We start from the raw sequence: 8,601 nt of genomic DNA on the forward strand, positions 1-8,601 counted from the left end.
TAGCATGAAGGAAAGTGCAAATGTAGTGTTTCGAAAGGCAAAGGGAATAATAACCGTGTGGACAAAGAATGTACATGGTGTATTCAAACACGCCATGTGCTTGAAGCTGAGGAGGTGAGACAGAAAAAGCGGAAAAAAAGTGGAGGACTGTTGAGATGAAGAGTGTGAGACGAGTCTAAGGAGAGAAAAGGAAAGAGACGGGGTACCAGACGGGAGTTATAAAAGTGACACATCAGGTCTTGAGTTTCTAAAGAATGCTAGCGTTGAAAGTGAGTGTCTGTCAAGATGGAGAGATCATTGAGGAGTGAATAGGATGGCGCCGTTCAGGTCTAGACTCATGATCCACGAAATAAAGAACATAGGACCCTGGAAGACACCCAAAGTGTTGTCACTTTCATTCTTAAAGTGTTCAGATAGTCAAAGGGTTATATTTTTAAATGCTTCATCTCATAAGGTTTTTTTTCAAAAGTTCTAGAAATAATAAGTAGATAGATAGATAGATAGATAGATAATACTTTATTGTTCATGTATATAATACATAAAAATTTGTTTTGTGTGTCTCCAGCTAAAAGTATCATGAACAATCAAACAGTACAATGCATGACACTCATACATACATACATACTATACCCAGTACACTTAATGGCCTCCCACATACAGTCATATTGGTATATAAAAAATGGCTATCTTTCGTTCAGTGATCTAATGCTGTCTGGCACAAAAGATTTACAATATCTGGAAGTCCTACAGTTCATTGACCTTAACCTTTTACCTGATGGCAATAACTGATAGCTGCTGTTGAGAGGATGTGAAGTAAGGTTCGCAAGTGAGTTTCCTCGGTGGTGATGTAGAATCACAGTTAAACGTTTATATCACTTGAATAATGAAATCTCCCTTAAAACTCCAATAACTTTCACTAGAGCCTGTCAGCAAAAATGAGACGCTTTTCAGACCCATTTCATAGCTCAGACCTCAGACAGGTGAGGTTGAGAGGGTTGGCAAAGCAACACCTGCACAATAAAGCTTAAGTGTCGTGCCGGCGCAGACCGCAGCCCTGAGCGACAGCGCCGGATTGTGGGCCACGCCTCAGTAATTTGGTCACCGAGGCTGCTAAAACTTTCCCCTGACGTGAAAGGAACACACGCGGCTCGCATGCTACCAGGGGTTCCACCAGTCTCTGTCTTCTCTCTGCTACACGACTCTGGTTGAAGGAGAGTGAACGCCAGACATGATCTGCTGTTGATGCCAAAGAGCGCGGAGGTAAAAGACTCAATGCGGATGTGGGTTAGTCAACCATTCATTCATTCATTCATTAATTTACTTTCCTGAAGCACTGCGTCACCAGTTAGCATTCACATTAACGCTCAAATTTACAACAGTCTCATGTTCCCCATAATAATAAGTCAATTAATGAAGCAAAATTGTCTCGTAATGAGAGAGATACGCATAATGGCTGTGTTTATCGTACTTCCGGCAGCGCAGATGTGCACAGCGGGACTCGGGCTGCTGGTGGCCGTGGCGGTGATGGTGGCGGTCACAAACTGGCCATCGTATCACCGTGTCCGGTCGCCTCGCTTCGCCACCATTATCTGGAAAAAAACACATTAGAGCATTTATTAAACGCTTCTGTAAACTGGACTTGTATGTAAATTTTTTCTTTAAGCTATGTAGACTGACCAAAGGCAAAAAGAAAAAAAAAAAAAAACAAATTCGTTGCTTACCCATTGAAAAATATATTAGAAAGAAAGATAATCCAAGATTGGAGACCAGTTTGGTTTCAGAGAATGAAAATATAAGTCTGGCACGTGAAGAAGACGCTTCATGATATTCACAGTGACACCGATCTACCTCACAATGATTCTTTTTCCTTTCAAGTCCTCGACATTTGATCTCGACTACCTCCAACAACTTGTCGTAGAAGTCATTAGAGTGTTCAAGAATATTTTCTTGATTAAAGGACTAGTCTAACAAGGATCAGGTGCCATCAAAGAAAAAAAATACTCATAAGGAACCCAAGCTAAACATCTCTGTGGTGTTTGAAAATAATCCTAACTAATTACAGGGCAATATGTTTAAGAATAAAAGCTTCATCGTCTCTACCAAAGCCAACACAAAGCCTAGCATTCACAAGACACTCAGAAATAACCATGCACAACACGCACCAGTGCATCCTATTACAACTTATACGGGCGTCTATTATGCATGCTGTGTTGTATAAACAGCCACGCCCACACACACAAACACAAACACACACACGCTCACACACACACACACACACACACACACACACACACACACACACACACACACACACACACACACAATCGAGAGGGCCGGGTTTGAGTCCCGGGGCGGCGAGGCAAATGGGTAAGGCCCTTAATATGTGGCCCCTGTTCACCTAGCAGTAAATAGGTACGGGATGTAACTCGAGAGGTTGTGGCCTCGCTTTCCCAGTGTGTGGAGTGTGTTGTGGTCTCAGTCCTACCCGAAGATCGGTCTATAAGCTTTGAGCTCGCTCCGTAATGGGGAAGACTGGCTGGGTGACCAGCAGGCGACCGAGGAGGAGGTGAATTACACACACACACACACACACACACACACACACACACACACACACACACACACACACACACACACACCATCATTCTCTCTCTCTCTCTCTCTCTCTCTCTCTCTCTCTCTCTCTCTCTCTCTCTCTCTCTCTCTCTCTCTCTCTCTCTCTCTCTCTCTCTCTCTCTCTCTCTCTCTCTCTCTCTCTCTACACAAGTAACCGCTCAGAGTTGTTCTGTTGCATAACCCTTGCACGCGGCAATGAGTAACAGGAAGAGAGCAACACATCGCTCAAGCGTGTATGGTTCGGCTTAAACAGGTGTGCTGTTCCGTGCTGATTCACTTCTTGCAGCACACACCCATGGCTCATTGAACCTTGCTTGCGTGCGTGTGTTTGTATGTGCTGGAGTCAATACCTTACATTCCTGACTTGCTTTATTTATTCAGTCAGTTGCTAAAACATAATTCTCACGTATGTGAAAAAAGTCAAAAGAGTTTATCATCGAATATTCAGAAAAAAATAAAATGGTTTATCATCGAATATTCAGATGTAAAATGTATAAAAGCGTAAAAGTCGTAACTCCATCACTCACTTTTCTGGATGCTGCCTCGGACAGATAAATGACGGAAGTAAAGTTTTGAAAGGCTCAGTGCTCAGTTTAAATGAGTATATTGCTCCATCTCTTCCTCTTTCCTCGCTCTATCTTTCTTTCCTTTCATTTTCCTTAATTCTTTCTCCTCATTTCATTGTAAAGTGCTCATTGACTTTTCTTCCTCCTTTTCTATTTTCTCCTTTTCTTTTTTTCCTTTTTTTTTTTTTAATTCTCTTTACAATGCTCAATGTCCATTTCCTTCCTTTTATCTTCGTCTTAGCTTCTTGTTTCTTTACTTTTGTTTTCCTTTTTATTTCCTTTTCTTCCTTTTTTCATTCATTCATTCTCCTCCCTCACCTTCCGTCTTTCCCTTTTTTTTTTTTATTAATGTGGTTTTCATAATGTGTTCAAGTTTCCGGAAATGTCTCCCAGGTCCTAATAAACTCTGGCGAAGTACTGGCGGACCCTCAGAAGATACCGCCAACTCGTGTAATGAGGCTCTGCTTTCCACTAGTGAAGCAACGGTTATGTCTGTCACTGGATCACAGGGACACTGGAATTATATCGTTAATTCTTCCATTGCATTCTTGAACGCTCTGATCTCTCATATCATGTTTTCTTGGTGGTTATTTCCTCCTTTGATGATGCAGAATGTATGTCAAGCCATCACTATAACAGTAAACTTCCTTGAAAATAGTACCAATAACTCGCGCTGCCCTATAACCTATACAAAAATGGCCGAAATAAGACATACAAACGTTTCAGAGTATGGACCTTTAATGAAACGAGAAAAGCCACTTACACAGCACGTCTTCAGGCCTCATAAATGGATGCGTTACCGCTGCTCTTAACCGAAGCAGCGGGATGAACGGGAGGCAATAAATTACACCAGGAAAACAGGAAGGCATCGACCATCAAGTATTTCAGTTCACGCGATGTAAATAAAACGTTGCAATCTACCTCCTGACAGTCATCAGTTTAAGGAATCCTGCCTCCATCTGGCAATCGATAAAGCTGTGTTGTTATTATTGTTATTCTAATTTTGCATTTAAATAGATCTGCAATGAACTAGAACATTCTAGTTCTTCAGAAAGGGATGCCTTCAGTCCAAAGGCTCATGCCTCGCTCTGAGTCTCAATAAAACAGTTGTACTGTTGTTACTTATCTTATTTTTTTATCATATATGTAATGGAGATCTATGAAGGACAAGAAAATATCAGTTTGATCTGCTTATTACCATCGACAAATAGATTCATTGTGTATTTATTCCACACGTAAAGGAGAGGGAACAATGATTACTCGTTTACATATTCACTTCTCCAAAAAATGTTGACGGAAAAATATCTAAATGGGTAGATTTACTTAGTTTCAGAGATGTTATGATTCTTCTCCGTTTGTTCAGTCAGTAAGAAGATGGAGAGCTAGCAGCAGGTTTCTCTGACATCTGGGTAACGCTTCCTGTCGTAAATTGAAAGAAAGTCAAAACACTCGTAAATTTAGTGGAAAACATGACACTTAAAGTTGTCAGAAAGTTAGTGGATTTATAAGAGAAATGTTGATTAATTTTTGATTAAGTTATGCTATATTAGGTATGATTAAGTTGATTTAAGTGAGATTAGAATTGGTTAGATTAGGTGTGAGTTAGGGAATAGGCCAGGCAGTTTTTCAGTTCTGTCACGGCGTTGATGGATTAGCGTATAGGAGAAAAATAGGCAATATTTTTTGTAGGATTTAATGACCATCAATTAACTTTAATGCACTCAAAATAAAACGATGAATATTTCTACGAAAAAGGATCTCTAAATAATGATAACAAAACTATCAGAATTAAAGAAAAAAAAAAAGAAAAGACCGAAGGTATAGATTAAGAATGCTGTTAAATTTCAATACAAAGTTTACATCTTCTTACTAAGTGACAAGGTATTTTTTGCTTACTGGATGCCCAAGCAGCACTTGGGCACGCTGGGCCTTGCAGCGGAGGGAAAGTGGCTGTGTCCCGCTGCGGCTGCCACCGGAGTTTGGACACCAGACTTCCTTCCTCCACAACCTCATTAATGAGCTCCGGTTCTGCTGACCTTCAGACAACGCCGCGCGGGCGCCCGTGTGTGTGTGTGTGTGTGTGTGTGTGTGTGTGTGTGTGTGTGTGTGTGTGGTCGTGCTGTGTGGTGAGGGTCAGTCGTGACAGCAGGGAGAAAAATTGCACTGACTTTTGTTTCTTATTTGGATTTATGAGTATCTGACCTATTCGTTTAATAATTGCAGTATTGCAGGAGTAAAAAGAATTATTTAAAAGCTTAAAAAAGAATGCCGCAAAATAGTTTCATTAATTGCTGCCCTGAAAAAAAAAATAAAAGAGAGAAAGGGAGAGACTTGAAAACTAAAAGATTCCAGTCGGATATTAGACTGTTTTTCCTCGTGCACGCCTTTTTTTTTTTTTTTCATGGAAACTGCCACCAAGTTTCCATTCTGTTCAAGCTACGTCGCTACACCTTTGACCAATAAAAAAAAGATATTTTTTTCAACACAGCAAGGTTTCAATATAAGTACGGATAAGACTTCAATGATGTGTATGTAGATAATAAAGAAAATATGGAAGAAAAGATAGCTATGCAGAAAGACAGGTAAACGAAAAAATATACTGACAAATACAGCTCCCCCCCAAACACACACACACACACACACACACACACACACACACACACACACACACACACACACACACACACACACGGTATTTCCTATGACACACTTTTTTCTCTTTTAAATTATCTATAAGCGTGGAGGACATTGTGGCATTTCAGAGAAGCTACCGACAAGTCACTATCATTAAAGAAGAGTCGGGGAAAAGTATATAAGTAAAAAGTCTTCTTTGTGTGCATTACTGTGGTTCAGGAATGAGACCGTTGTTCTTTTCTTTACGTTCCAGGTGAGTGACTACTGTGCGTGGCTGAATGGTCCCTTTTGAGTTCGTGTTGGTGGTGTTGGTGGTGGTGGTGAGTACTTTATGTTGATTGTAATTTATGTCTTTGTTTGTCTTGATTTATGTGTGTTTTCTCGTTTTGTTTCCCTGTTTATGTTTTGTCCCTCTCTGTTCGTTTTCCTTTCTGTTTGTGTGATTGTTTATTTATCATTATCTAGAATTTACATTTGCTTTTGAATTATTTTCCTTCTTTATCTTTGTCATTGTATGGATAAATATATCTCAGTTCATTTGTGTATATCTGTTTGTGTGCACCTGTTACTATTATGCATGTAAATTGTTTCTTATTTATTCATTCATTCATTATGTTTATTGTTCCTTCCATCTCTCTGTCATTGCCTATATTCACTTGTCCCTCTGTCTGTTATCACTGTCTTCTTGAGTTTTTTCTTTTAGTTGATTACTTTACATTCGCCATTTTGTTAATTACATCGATCTTAAGAAAATGCTTAAAATCTATATGATTATTATTTGACATTGTGGGTGTTTCATTTAATCGATGTCAAATGTGTTGAAACGTTGTTGAAATTGATGACAAATTCTTGCAAACGTGAAGAAAGCATTAGTGTAATTCACTGTTTGATCTGCTGCAGTCTCTGACGAGACAGCCAGACGTTACCCTACGGAACGAGCTCAGAGCTCATTATTTCCGATCTTGGGATAGGTCTGAGACCAGGCACACACCACACACCGGGACAACAAGGTCACAACTCCTCGATTTACATCCCGTACCTACTCACTGCTAGGTGAACAGGGACTACACGTGAAAGGAGACACCCAAATATCTCCACCCGGCCGGGGAATCGAACCCCGGTCATCTGGCTTGTGAAGCCAGCGCTCTAACCATTGAGCTACCGGGCCAGAGTGTGTGTGTGTGTGTGTGTTATCGAAGCAATTACATTAATGATACAAAAAATATGAATCATCCTTGAACCGATGTGACATGTGTGTACCTAAGAGGAAAGAAATATGCTCTTACTTGAGTATAAAGTAGAGGTTTAAGGAGACACATAAGACGCCATTGTAGTGGAGGCCGCCGCGCCGTTGTGAAAACCAAGGAAGCAGCAAAAAACACCAGGACTGTCAAGTGGTCAGTGAAGTGTTCGTGGAATGAGGTCAGCGTAGAGGAGGCCTTGGCGGGGACGTGTGGTGTGGAGACGTGAACCTGACGTGAACCTAACGTGAACCTCCTTTTCAAACCAGCACGCGAGACACTCGAGCCAGGGTACAGTTAGGCCCGTCCTCACGTCCACTCCTGCAGGCGCTGGTGCCCCTTGCGCTGCGCCCCACCCGCCCTCACGCCTTCCCTCACCACAGCCTTCCGTCGCCTTGAGTGACTGTCCGATGCGTGGTAATTGTAACACAGCTGAGAGTTGCAAGAAGGAAATATTCAGATGGAATTGACAGTGATAATAGTTGTGACTCTGCTCTGCATTCTAATATTACAGATGAAAATTTATTAAGAAGAATAATTGAGTTTGTGGTTTAGTTTGATATATAATGCTGAAAAATAATATGGAATGATGATTTAGATGATAATGCAAATTGTGAATTTTATCTGAATTTATTATGATGGAGATGAATCCATGAGTTAATATTCACGGAGAAAGAAAGCAGCTGGTAATAGAATCAGTCAGGGGTGTGGTGGTTTTGATATGATAACCCTGGAACATAAAGAAAATATTAAGCTAGAATATATAATTTCGTTTAAATAATTTTCATACAGAATAAAACAGAAGCAGGATGAGCTAATGTGCTTTGAGGAAAACAGTTGGTAAGAAGAGTAACTGATGGTGTGGTGCTCTTGATAAGATAACGCTGGGACAAAAACTATCAAGGATTAAGTAGAATCTAATGCAATCTAAAATTTTCATCGAAAAAAAGATTTATATTGAAGAGTAACTCAGTGTAGATAACGCTTTGATTCAAAGAGTAAGAAAAAACTGTATCGTTATAATAACTATGAATTGGATCTGAGCGGTTAAAATGAAATTAAAGTGTTGAATAAAGAATGCAGAGTAAATATTTCTACTTGTGGTGCGATTAACAAAATTAAACAGGAACAAAAATGCTATGCAAATGAACTGTATCATGATTAATTTTCCCATCAAGTTATAGAACATAATTGAAATTTTAGATGTGTAATTATGTAGACAATGTAATAACAAAGACGGTATTCTTATTGCTTCTCTCTCTTCACGAATTTGATTTTGCCTTTGGTTTGCTTCCTTTGTGAATAAATTAGAGAGTCCACAAAGATCATCAGACGATTTTCACTGTAACTGATGCAAAATTTCATCCCAACTGGCGAGAATTTTACCAGAAATAATAAAACATGTTTGAAAACCCAATTTAAATTATTTCCACTAAAGACTGTTACTCGTAACAGAAGACAAGAGAAAACTCTACTAAATTCCAGAAAAATTAATCATCTGAAGATTTAAGAAATAAACTATGATAATATCAACGAATCTTACG

The 8,601-nt window shown here is 39.7% G+C and overlaps 1 long non-coding RNA gene across 1 annotated transcript; it reads right to left on the reverse strand.

Moving 5' to 3' along the window:
• Positions 1-490: 490 nt before the first annotated feature.
• LOC123520835 lies at positions 491-7,257 on the reverse strand. The gene is made up of 3 exons (XR_006679392.1): positions 7,103-7,257; positions 1,469-1,589; positions 491-1,201 (listed from the first exon to the last, which is right to left on the reverse strand). It is a non-coding gene; the product is annotated as an uncharacterized LOC123520835 (long non-coding RNA).
• Between the last annotated feature and the right edge of the window lie 1,344 nt (positions 7,258-8,601).

The sequence above is a fragment of the Portunus trituberculatus genome, chromosome 47, assembly GCF_017591435.1.
Source record: "Portunus trituberculatus isolate SZX2019 chromosome 47, ASM1759143v1, whole genome shotgun sequence".
NCBI lineage: Eukaryota > Metazoa > Arthropoda > Malacostraca > Decapoda > Portunidae > Portunus > Portunus trituberculatus.